The 13,619-nt window shown below is 35.2% G+C and overlaps 1 protein-coding gene across 2 annotated transcripts in view; it reads left to right on the plus strand.

Moving 5' to 3' along the window:
* The first annotated feature begins 741 nt into the window (after positions 1–741).
* Positions 742–13,619, plus strand: part of FUT8 (fucosyltransferase 8) — a 186,938-nt gene continuing 174,060 nt past the window's right edge. For both annotated transcript variants that reach the window (XM_049770382.1, XM_049770383.1), the window contains exon 1: positions 742–853. The gene's annotated coding sequence lies outside the window, so the exon portion shown is untranslated. The remainder of the gene's footprint in view (positions 854–13,619) is intronic.

The following is a 13,619-nucleotide window of genomic DNA, read 5'->3' on the forward strand; positions in this document are numbered from 1 at the left end:
GAAAGATTGATGAAATACAGAACTATTATGCTGCCTGTCAGGAAGATATGGTGGATTGGATTTTAAGGAAGATGACAGATATGCATTAATAACAAAGAGGATAAGGGACAGAAATATCCCTGTTAGGAAAAAAATGGAATGGAGTGTTTTAGAGTGACAAGAATGATCATAATTATTCTATAGAAAGCAAATTAAATGGCATGGAGGAAGTTTGTATTGAAAATAACTTTTTTTGTTTATAGAACTAATTAGGATGTAGAAGATTTTGCATATTAGTTAAAAAAGTTCTTATTGCCCTATATGTTAAAGTAGCAAAACATTTTGTGTTCACAAAGTAAGTTTTATAGATGCTGACTTGTTTTAAAATGATGAAGCAAAATATGATGCTAAATGTTATTGCTACTGAGCGATTCCTAATTTTTTTTTAATTTATTTTTTATTTTTTGGCCACCAAAGAAAGTACCTGGTGGTGGGAAGGGGCCATTCCTGGATCTGTGCTCATACACCTGTCTTTGAAGTGCTTGGGGAAATCATATGCTTTGCTGCGATCTTAGTCTGAGTTCTTGCTGCAGCTGCATGTTAGGCAAATGCTTTAACCTTTTACGACCTCTTTAACCTTTGAAATATATTTTACTGATATGTGAAAAGCGCACTGCTTGCAGAATTAGTGGAAAAGTATTGCATATTATAACAGCAATAAAAAAGGATAATGCTGAAATTTAAGTGTGGCTGAAATTCATATACTTTTATTTTATTCTAGGTTATTACTTTCCTTTAAGAAGACATCCATGATGTTTTTTTCATTGAAGACAAAGTACTCTATTGCCTTTATTGATTAACTGAACAAACTCAGGTCAGTACATTTTGTTGCCAGTACTTCTCTGTCCCAGTTTTATGTTAATATTTTTGAAAATTGATACTTTTCTGTCTAGAAGTATATATGTATATTTTAGTTAAGTAGAAGGATAAGACCATCTGTACTTTGTTAAATTGTGTCTTAGTTGACAGATATTTTCTGATTACTTACTAAGTACATTCTGCAATGCATAAAATAAAAATGTATTTCCTGTTTAACAGGTTTATACTGGATAAAATATATTGTGCTGAATATGACTATTGTACTTGATTAACTTTTTTCTCTAGCCCAGACCTAGTGGTACTGGGGCACCATGGTGCAATGTTCAGAGGCACCACCAGAGTCACAATGAATATTGATTTTGAGGAGTATACTAGGGCACTTTGCCTCACCATTTGGCCAAGGGGTGGCACATACAGAGCTTGGAATTGAAATAAATTCTTTTTTTTCCTTTTGGCCACACCTGGTGGTGCTGGGGTTACTCCTGGCTCAGCACTCAGGTCATTCTTGGTGGTGCTGAGGTGGTATTCGGGACCATATGTAATGTGGTGATCAAACCTGGATTAGTTGTGTGCAGGGCAAGTGCCCTACCTGCTCTACTGCTCGAAGCTAGCTTGAGCTTAGTGGCCTTGGTACATAGTATTTTTAGTATCATTAAGTGATTAAAATTTTGAAAAACTTTGATGTTTTTTATCTGACTTTTAAAAGAATTTTATTCAGATTTGACATATATTATAAATGTGTTTTAGTGCTTATGAGATTTGATAGTCATCCTAATATTCTAAATCAATCATGTTATGCCCGTGTCATCCTCTCCCTTCATCTCAGTCCCTAATAATTTTTATTTTGTCCTTGTAACTTAATTTTTCCAGAATCTAAATGTAATCTTTAGTATGTAGTTTATAAATTCTGGTTTCTTTGTCTTAGCATAATATATTTGGAATCACTCAGGTTATATATGCCAACAGGTTTTTTTGTTGTTGACTAGTGTTTGATGTATTGATTTGTTTATCAGTTGATGGACTCATGGTGAGTTTCTAGGTTTTCATGATTATTATAGCCATACATGTCTTTTATCCTTATTTCTATTGTGATAAAATAACTAAATTTAATTTGTGTTGCTCAATGATATTAAAAGAATTTACATTGTACAGTTATTAACAACCTTCATCCACATAAATCTTTTCTTTTCTTTTTTTTTGGCTTTTGGGTCATACCTGGCAGCGCTCAGGGGTTACTCCTGGCTCCATGCTCAGAAATTTCTACTGGCAGGCTCAGGGGACCATATGGGATGCCGGGATTCGAACCACTGACCTTCTGCATGCAAGGCAAATGCACTACCTCCATGCTATCTCTCCGGTCCCAAATCTTTTCTTTTAAAACAGAAACACCTATACTATATCTCTTAAACAATTACTCTTCATTCTGTTTTTTTCCAGCTTATATCAGGTATCTTTATATTTTACAGTCTTTATGATATTTTTTAAATTTTTTTGTTTGTTTTGGGTCATACTTAGCAGTACTACACTCAGAAATTGCTCCTGAAAGGCTGAGGGGAGGGACCATTTAGGATGCCGGGACTTGAGCCACTGTCTGTCCTGGGTTGGCTGCATGCAAGGCAAACACCATACCTCTGTACTATCTCTCCAGCCCCAGTCTTTATGATTTTTAACTACTCTTGGTGGCTCATAGGAGTGGACTCAAAATATTTGTCTTTTTCTTAGTCTTATTTGACTAAGCATTAATGCCTTCAAGGCTCATTTATATTGTATATTGCAGAAGTTTTCTTTTTTTAATTTACTAAATCACTCAGATGCAAAGTTACAAAATTTGTCATCATTGAGTCTCATTTGTTCAATGTTCAAGGAACCATCCATTTACCAGTAACTGCTCTCCATTGATGTCCCATTTTCTACCGTCCCCCAACCTGCTGCCCTCTGTGGCAGATACTTCTCTCTCTCTCTCTCTTCTCTTATTTCCTTTTCTGTTTTGGTTTTTGGGCCACATCCGGCATTGCTCAGGGTTTACTCTTGGCTCTGTGCTTGGAAATTAATTCTGGAAGGTTCGGGAAACCATATGGGATGTCAAAAGTAAACCCTGGTTGGCTGTATGAGGGCAAATGCTCTACATACATACTATCTCTTCAGCTCTCCCTTTCACCTTTAGGCACCGTGGTTTGCAATTCTGTTACTGAAATGGTATCATGCATATTATTTTACTTCTTTTTACCACCCAGTTCTTATCCAGATTGAGTACTTCCCTTTATAATTGTCACAGTGGTCCTTTCTCTGACTTAATTTCCCTACCCACATTGGGCCAAGCTACTAAGGACCAATCCTTCTAGCTTTATTTTGTTTCCTTTGACTATTATTATCTCACTCTGTTTTTCATATCCCAAAAATAAGCATGATCATTATGTCAATCCTCCTGACTTAACTCAGCATGATATTCTTCTTATTCATCCATGTATCAGCATGCTTCATACTTTTATTTCCCCTAATGGCTGCATAGTATTCCATTGTGTAGAATAGCTTCTTTTTCCACTCATTGGTTAGTGGACAATTGGGTTGTTTCCTGATTAGGCAATTTTTATTTTTATTTTTATAATAATAATTTTTATTTTGACCAAAGTGGATTACATATCTTTCAGAGTAATATTTTAAGTAAGGCTGAATTCCATTGTGCATAAATACTATAGCTACAGTTCATCTGTTCATCATTTGATGGGCACTTGGTCGTCCCCATGTTTTTTAGCTGTTATGAATGATGCTTTTTTGTTTTTTTTTTGGGGGGGGGGGGCACACCCGGTAACGCTCAGAGATTACTCCTGCCTATGCACTCAGAAATTGTCCCTGGCTTGAGGAACCATATGGGTTAGCACATGCAAGGCAAATGCCCTACTGCTTGTGCCACCATTCTGGCCCCTATGAATGATGCTTTCTGAACATAGCCATAAAATTTTCCCTTTGAAACCCTATTTTTATATTTTGTGGAAGTTAATTTAAAGGTATAATTACTGAATCAACCAGCAATTCTTTTATTTTCTTTGCTTGTTAAAGGGCCACACTTGGCTATACTTAGCAGCTACTCCTGACCCTGCTTAGGGATCAAAATTGGTAGTGTTGGGGACTGAACCATGGTCAGCTTGTGCCTAAGTGCCTTTTCTAACCCTATACTATCAGCTCTTCCCCTCATTAAAATATTAAAATTCTTTTTCTTTCTTTTTATTTGGAGGGGAGGGAACCCTTCTCAACAGTGCAAAAGGTCCTGAGTTCACTCATAGTGATACATGCCTCAATTGTTCTGGCCTGACAGACAATTCTGTCCTGTACCTGGTGATGTAGTGTTCCCAGGGCCATACCAATTTGTGCTCTGTATGTGGGTGATGATTGAGGATGCAGTGCTGGGTATTCTATTTGGGGCTTTATGCAAGGTATGAACTCTAGTTCTTTGAACTGTCTCCCTGGCCTTATTTATTTAATTTTTGGGCCACACCCAGCAGCACTCAGAGTTTACTCTTGGTTCTATATTCAGAAATTGCCCCTGGCAGGCTTGGGGGACCATATGAGATGTCAGGAATTGAACTCAGGTCTGTCCCGGATAGGCCATGTGCCAGGCAAAGGCACTACTGCTGTGCTATCAGCTTTAGTCCCTGGCCTTATTTTAGGACCGTAATACTAGCTTATACCTTGATGATTATTACCCTTTAAGTATTTCACCAAAAAATTCTCAAGACTTCTCTGTCTCCACATCTTCATCAGAATTTTTTTTCTGTATTTGATAGTAGCCATCTAACTAGTTATAAGGTAGTATCACAATGTGCTTTTGATTTGTATTTTTCTAATGATAGATGATACTGAGCATTTTTTATGCTCCTTTTTAAATCATGTATATATATATATATTTTTTTTTTTTTTTTAAGAAATGTCTATTCAAATTCTTTATTCAGTTTGGATCAGAATGTTTTTGTTTTAGGGTTCTTTACATAATCTGTATATGTGTCACTGCTCAGGTAGATGATTTGTAAATATTTTCTAATTTTATATGTTGCTATTCTGTATCTTTTCATGCATTAACTTTTGAAATAGTTTTTTTTTTTTTTTTTTTGGTTTGGCCATTTATTTTCTTTACCCATGCCTATAATGGCTAAGAAATCATTGCTATATTCATTGTTTTAAAGCTTTTTGCTTTATGCTTTCTTCTAAAAGTATTATTTTAGGTTTTACTATTAGAACCTTGATGCATTTTGGATTAATATTGATATGTATGTGGTAAATTCTAACCTCATTCTTGGGAATGTGGAGTTTGTTTTCTCATCCCCTTTTCTGTTGAATGGTCTCGGCTCTTTTAAAAAAATCATTTATCTTATATATGAAGATATATTTTTAGGCTCTGTGTTTCTTTGGTTTATATGCCTGTCTTTATACCAGCACCATACTGTCAATTCCTTTAGCTGTGATTTAAAATAAGGAAGTGTGACTTCTTTCGAATTTATTTTCTTTTATTTTTTGTGAAGCAAAATATGATCTATTGAAAGAAATATAGAGATATGTGAGAAGAGGGAAAAAAGTGAAAGAGAAGGGAGGAAAGAGAGAGACAGAGATACACACACACACACACACACATATTTTTTTTGTTGTTATTTAAATTCCTTTGAGATTGGGATGGATTTTCCTTTATCTGTAAAATCTTTGGGGTTTTGGGGAAGTAGCTCATTATAGATTATATACCTTCTGTCATGAGCTTCAAATTCATTCCAACACTATGAGACATGGTGATAGTGATTCCAGTAGCACTGATATTTATAGTTCCCACCAGCACAACAAAAGTGTGATCTTTGGGACCTTACCATTTAGTGTTCAAGCTCTGCAACTTAAGCATATGACCCGGGGAAACACCTTGACAAAGTATGTGAGCATTGTAGCCAAGGTATGAAGCACCTTTACCAAATGTGTGACCTCTTGTGAGTACTACAACTGAAGTACTAGTCTACCTTGGCAATTTTTTTTTTTCAGTTTAAGAAGATTTTGTATTGTTCAGTGTTGAATGAAAGGGTCTCTAGGGTCAATTAGATCCAGTTGACTGATGGTATAACACGGTTACATAATTTTCTTACTGATATTTTTGCCTGATGATTCTCAATTACTGACAGGGGCATTTTATTCTCCAAATATAATTGTGAACTAATGTATTTTTCTTCACAATTCTACTAGTTTACACATCATGTATTTGATGCAATGTTAAGTTTATACATATAGGAATAGTTAAATATTCTTGGAGAATTATCTCTTACTGTGTAAGGTTTCTGTTTACTACTAGAGATTTTCCTGGTCTGGAATTAGCTTTTTCTGGACTTGAGATAGGTGCTCTAGTTTTCTTTTGATTAGTGTTTCCCTTGTACAGTTTTTATTTTTTAATATCCCTTTGCTTTTCCTGTATCTGTGCTGCTATAATGATAGTGGGTTTCCTGTAGAAAATATACAGTTGAGTTTTATATTTGACAACTTTGGACTCTGACAGTTCTTTTATAGTTGAGATGGTTGATGTACTTGAATAATGCTTATGTCTATAAGTGATCTTTTTGTTCATGTGTTTATATTAAAGTCTTTCATTGTTCTTTCAATTGAACATTTTATGTGATTTAATTTTTGTCCTATTTTAGTATAAATTTATACTTTTTAAACTTTGATTTTAGTGATTTTCCAGAATTTTGAGTTACATATTTATATGTAAGGTCATTTTCAAATAACAGTACCTTCCTTTATGGATACTCCCAACTACCTTATTCATACAATTTCTAGTTCCTTTCTTGATCCCATATAACGTTGTTATCATTAATTTTATTTATCTCTAAGTGTTAACACCAAATACTTTGTGAAATTATTTTTCAAATTGTTACTATATCCAATGTTAGAAACTTACAATATCAAATTTTACGTTGTTGCTTATGTTATACTGTTAGATTCATGATGTAATCCATGTAGATGCTCAGTATAGTGTTTGTTCTTTTGGACAACTTATTTGAACATTTCTTATAAGTTGGATCTACTGGCCTTCAATTCCCTTATTTTTGTCAGAAAAATGCTTTATTTCTTTTTCACTTTCCCTCCCCTTTCTTCTGTCAGAGGACAACTTTCTTTTCTACTTTCATTAGCTCTTTCCCTTCCCTTAATTGTTTTTGTTATGACTGGGGTGCTATAGGAATGCCCGACCACGTGTTTGAACATTACTTGGTCACGGCATTCAGAGGGTTTATCCAGTTTCTGTGCTTGCAAAAAATCTACTGTGTACACAGATGATTGAACTCTCCTTTAGTTGTGTGCTTGTATATATTCTTGGTGTGGTATTTGCTAGGGTTCACCGTGGTTTTCATGTATGTGCATACCAGGGGTTAAACTTCGTGATGATGGTGCTCCCATGTTTTTTTTTAAATGTGATACTTACCAAGGGTCACACCTTTTTAGTTGTAAGTCCTTACATGTATCTGGCTGTTGTTTGAAAAAATTTAGTTGGCTGCAAACAGGACAAGTAAAACTTTCAAATACTAAGATTCTCTTTTAGTTTTTCATTTAAGGTAGTCAACATTGAGCTTACAGTTTAAAGTGTTTCTAATGAAAATGGCTTATGTTCTTGGGCTTCTGTTTTCTCACAACTGTGATTCTGTATCTGCTTCTTTGTCTCTCCAGCTTTTAGGGTTAGGTTTGCGCTCTGATCTTATTTTTCTGATAGATTTAAAAAAACATCTGCTTTTATTACTTTTTTTCAGACTTACACGGGGCATAGTGATGAATTTCTTGCCCTTTATATGGCGAACTTGAGTAAAGGTTATTTTAGACTTATTTTTTAAAAACACTATTGTTTTGAGTGTTTAAAGATTTGGTTTAATATTCTTTGATTTGGCAATTTATGAATTGGAGATTGGATTTCCTTTTGGTATCAGACATTTTGAAGGAATGCTATCTAATTTTCAAGAATGAGTAGAGGGGGACATAGGTTTTAGCACTTGACACTTGTTGGTTTTAGCACTCAGTTCTGTTATTGATGAGATGACTCATTCTCAGCTTTTCACTGTTCTTCTGTTTTCAAGTGTGTAGAGTAAGGGAAGCATTAACCTCAGTTTCATGTGCAAACTTTTATATATATACATTACCATATAAAATATTTATTATTTTTACAATTTTTTGATGTAGGCCATATAAAGTTTTGCTAATCATACTTTTCATAACTACACTGAAGATAGTTTCGAAAATCTGTGCTAATATTTTGGACTTAATGGAACTACTTAATTGGATGTCTCATTTAGATTGGATATTTTAATTTAATTAATAAAATTTAACTAATTTTTATGAGCAGAGAATAGGGCAATGTTAATTCTTACGTTTTTTATGATAAGGTGAAAATCTTAATGCATATCATGAATTTGATGCTTAACTATCCTGGTAGATAGTATAAAAAAGCAGATTGTTAAGTTATACATAGAGTACAGTTTTTAACTATCCTCTGATAAAACCTTCACATTAAAATATCATTGTTATAATTTAGACAGTTATTAAAATAGGAATCATTCTTATTACGCTAATTTGGCTGATTAAAATTTGGGTGTATGTGCTTTCTTTTTCATATATAAATTTTTTACATAGTTGTAATAATTTATTTTTAACTTTATGCTTTTTGTAGTTAGCAGTATATTTTCTTTTTTAGAATATATATATATATATATACACATAATTTATTTAAGCACTGTTGTTACAGAATTGTTCACGGTTGAGTTTTAGTCATTTCTTAGAATGTATATTACCCTTCACTAGAGCACATTTCCTGCCACCAATGTTTTAGGTTTCTCTTCCACCCACCACCCACCCTCCCCACCTGCCCTTCTCTCTCTCTCTCTCTCTCTCTCTCTCTCTCTCTCTCTCTCTCTCTCTCTCTTTCTCTCTCTCTCCATTGACATTGTTGTTTGCTTTGTTACTAATAAAGGGGTACCATGCATATATCAACAGTGCATTTTCTTCTTCAACAATTTAAAAAAAAGTGTAATCTTTTTCATATTGTGAGGTATTCTGTTAGGTTGGTCAGACTGACAGTTTATTGTGCCTTTCATTGTGCGGATCTGTGTATTTAATTTTTCCATGTTATTTGATTTAGGTTTGTGCTTGTGCTACTTCTTGGCTGGATTTCCAGATGTTTTAGTCATTTTCTTTCTCTTAGATTATTTTCTCTTTTCTTTCTTTCCAAGAGTATTTTATAATTTGTTTTTTTTTTTCCATAGATCTAATTACTTCTAGTTGGGTCTTAACATTTGAATTTTCTCATAAAATTAGAAAACTATTTTAGAAATTATATTGCCATAGTGATCACAATATTATGAAAAATTGAAAGTATGTTGTTGGGTGACAAATCATCTGACTCTTTCACACTTGATTTTGTAGGTTTTTACACTTAGGTTGTAAATAGTGTTTAGTCAAATAATTTAATATTTTATATTGTATTTACAAATGGGATTTTTTTATTAATAATTAATTTAATATTAATTTGGTTTTGATTTTTATGTCTATCAGAATTTATTAGTGTTTGAAATGATTCTGGCTTTTCCTTTGGCCTATCAACGTTTAAAGGTTTAACTATGGCTAACTATGGTTTAGCCATTTGAATAGATGGTATTAATAGAAACATTTAGCAACTTTGGCTTAGTCTGATGATTCTGAACTACCTTTTTACCTGTAAAATTTACCAAAGGAGCATTTTAAGATCTTCTAGGTAATTTCTCTTTTTAAGTTAGACATTTTATAACCACATTTAACATTTTTACTACAGTCATTTTTAAGATTTTACTATGGTTTAAAAGCAATTATTTCTTTACTAAGACCTTGGCGAACCCAAGGGAAGAAAGAATTATATAGAATTATTAGTTGGGACCAAAGAGATAGCACAGCAGTAGGGCGTTTGCCTTGCTTGCAGCTGACCCAGGACTGATGGTTTGATTCCTGGCATCTCATATAGTCCCCTGAGCTTGCCAGGAGCGATTTCTGAGCATGGAGCCAGGAGTAACCCCTAAGCACCACCAAGTGTGACCCAATAAAACTTAAAAAAAAAAAATCTTGGGCCCGGAGAGATAGCACAGCAGCGTTTGCCTTGCAAGCAGCCGACCCAGGACCAAAGGTGGTTGGTTCAAATCCTGGTGTCCCATATGGTCCCCCGTGCCTGCCAGGAGCTATTTCTGAGCAGATAACCAGGAGAAACCCCTGAGCACCGCCAGGTGTGGCCCCCCCCCAAAAAAAAAATCTTGGGGCCTGGAGAGATAGCACAGCGACATTTGCCTTGCAAGCAGCCAATCCAGGACCAAAGGTGGTTGGTTCGAATCCTGGTATCCCATATGGTCCCCCGTGCCTGCCAGGAGCTATTTCTGAGCAGACAGCCAGGAATAACCCCTGAGCACCGCCGGGTGTGGCCCAAAAACCAAAAAAAAAAAAAAAAAAAAAAAAAAGTCTTGGAGTTTTTCTCTGATAAAAATAATAAAATTCCTCAATTGGAATTTGGTACTATTTGTGGTGTTTTATTTTCAGGGAAACCTGTATTAAAGTATATAGTATGTGGTAATATTTGTATAGGTATATGATGTAAAGGAATATCTGTAAGAGTGCTTATTAAATCTTTCTATATTTTTCCCTTAATCTCATTGTCCTGCTTCTTTCAGCAAGTTTAATGAATAACGGCTATGAGTTTGTAGTACACAATGATTACAATCCTGCTTTACGAAACTGATAATTTACTAGATGAACAGGAAATGTTCTTTATTAATTGTATTGTGTAAATTTTCCCCACTATCTAAAAGTAGAACATTCTTTTTCTTTTTGGTTTTTGGGCCACACCTGGTGATGCTGAGGGATTACTCCTGGCTATGCACTCAGAAATCACTCCTGGCTTAGGGGACCATATGAGATGCTGGGGGATTGAACCGTGGTTTGTCGTAGCTAGTGCGGGCAAGGCAGATGCCTTACTGCTTGCACCACTGTTCTGGCCCCTAAAAGTAGAACATTCTTATTTGATATGATTTAGAAGGTGGGTTTTATTGGAGGGGGTAATCTGGAACATTGAGATATTCTCCAAATACATTAATAATAATTACATTCCCAGGCCTTCATTAGTTGTGTCCTAATAGCCTATATAAAATATTTTTTTACAGATATGTTTGAAAATAAAATAATGGTTTTGGGGAGAAGGCTCAAAGAGCTAGACCATATACTTTGTAATATGGGAGGCCTGGATTTGATCGTGGGTACATGGTTTCCCCAACATCACAAGGAGTGCCCTAGTTTACAAAAATGAAAATAAAAATATCTACTTGCCAGAGTTTATTTATGTATTTATTATGCCACACTTATTAATGCTCAAGGGTTACTTCTTTTTTTTTTTTTTTTGGTTTTTGGGCCACACCCGGTGACGCTCAGGGATTACTCCTGGCTATGCGCTCAGAAGTCGCTCCTGGCTTGGGGGACCATATGGGACGCCAGGGGATCGAACCGCGGTCCGTCCTAGGCTAGCGCAGGCAAGGCAGGCACCTTACCTCTAGCGCCACCGCCCGGCCCCTCAAGGGTTACTTCTGGCTCTGGGCTCAGGAATCATTTCTAGCCTTGCTTAGTAGGGTGGGGAGTGTGTGTAGAATTGGGATACATGGGATGCTGGGGATTGAACCCAGGTGGGCTTCATACAGGCGGCAGTGCTTTACCTGTTGTACTATCTTTCTAGTGCTCAGAGGTGCTTATGGTGATTATCCAACAGAGCTAAAGTATTGTAGTGCCTAATTCTAGTCATTACTAATTCTAGTAACTCCTATTAGGATCAGAAATTTCAGATGGTATATTGCTTCATGAGTGATTGAATGCAGTTGCTAGTTGCCCTTAGAGGTTATCAAATGAATCTTGGTCCACTCTACTTGTAGAAAATGGATGCAAAGCAGCCTCTAGGACAGTTTTGGCCTAAAATTGAAGTGAAGAGGCTGGAAAGATAAGTGGGTAGGTAATAGCCTTGAATGTAATTGCGGATTTTTATATGGTTAAAGCAGCTTCTCAGTTATTTTCTGTCATGCCCCACTAGGAAAAAGAAAACATTTTCGTGCCCCCCATGACTGTAAATAGTATCTTTATTAAAAAAAACTTTAACCTGCAAAACAAAAATATATAAAATAATTTGAGCTGATTTTTTAAATCAGAGGTGATGTCTGGATTAATGGCTACAATGAGCATGTTTTGCAATGCATAGCTTTTCGAAGTGGGGTTTGAAGCAGGACACAGCAACTCTTTCAGCTCCAGAGACATACAGAGACATAAACACAGGGCTTAGATTGTTATGACAGTGTTTGTTGAGGTCAAATGTGCCCCCCTCTTTACGGAGCCTTGTGCCCCCACTGGGGGACGCACCCCATTATTTGAGAACTACTGGGTTAAAGGTAGATTTCCAAGGAAGTCTTTTTTTTGAGGAAAGGGAGTTGGTAGTCATTGGTTAATCTCTAGTTACTGCCATGTAACCAGGATATTAGATATATGAAGATGAGAACAGAAAGGAACACTTAAACTCTGCTTGACAGTAAGAACTTGGTTTCAAAAAGGTGCTGCTTCATATATATTGATCAGGCTAAAAATAGCAGTTAATCTGTAAATCAAAGACTGTTGGAGACAGATGGGAAGGTTAGGTTGAATGAGAACACATATCTTCTGCTAGACTTTTAGAAAATTAACTTCAGTTGCCCACCTCTAGCATCTGTGATAGGATTGGGATATGAGGGAGGGTGAGCTAAAAATATTTTAAATCATAGGGGTGGGGTAGTAATCTAAACTTTCCTAAACTTAAGGGAGACATGACTTTATACTTCTCCCACTTTATGAATGCAAATGCTTCATGCAGTAAACTGAAAATAAAAACCACCAAGTAAATGTCTTAAAAACCAAATTTCAGAAGTTTTAAAGGTAGTAGAATGTAACATGTGGAATGTATTGTGTGAAATGCAGTCCTGTAACGCTTGCTTAGTTAGTACAATTACAATATCTCTAAAACTCAGAAGCACATAGGGAGAAATAATAAAGTATATCTAGAAGATAGTGAAAGATTCATGAAGTTACTCTTGAGTAAATAGGTGACCTTAGAAGAAGTGTCTGCCTGAGAAAACAGTAAGGCCTTTCTTTTATTATTTATTTATTATTAATTAATTAATTATCTTTTATTTTTAATTTATTTAAATAAAATGCATTACATAGTTGACATAACTGATCATAATACATTTGTTTTAGGAAGAACAAAAGCAACATGATTTAAAAATAGAAAATTGAAAGAAAAACTAAAGAGATGGAAGAGAAAGGAAAGGAAAAAAGTTCATTAGCAAATATATTTTTGAAAATTATTGAATCACAATGAATTCATTAAAGCACCAGAAGAAAGTTTAGTAAGCTCTTCTTGTTTTTTTAAAGGGTAAGGATTAAAAAATACAGTAATAACGGTGTGAGAGTGGCAATTGTTTGCATAGGCCCAGTAAAATATGGGGAAAATGGGGAAAAAAAAAAAAAAGCCTTGGCCTAAATACAAGGAGACCTTATCCCTGAAATTTTCTGGCATAAGACTGACTCGGGATCCAGGCATACTAGGTTGTCCAACCCTTGCAGTCATTCTCTGTGGCCCCAGTGAACCTTTTTTGCACATTAGCTGTTGTTGGTGTCAAGTTTCTGTAGTTAAAGATTCTGGTTTCTGTGCATTTCCTTCATTGAAGTCATAA

The sequence above is a fragment of the Suncus etruscus genome, chromosome 3 (assembly GCF_024139225.1).
Source record: "Suncus etruscus isolate mSunEtr1 chromosome 3, mSunEtr1.pri.cur, whole genome shotgun sequence".
In the NCBI taxonomy this organism is placed as follows: Eukaryota; Metazoa; Chordata; class Mammalia; order Eulipotyphla; family Soricidae; genus Suncus; species Suncus etruscus.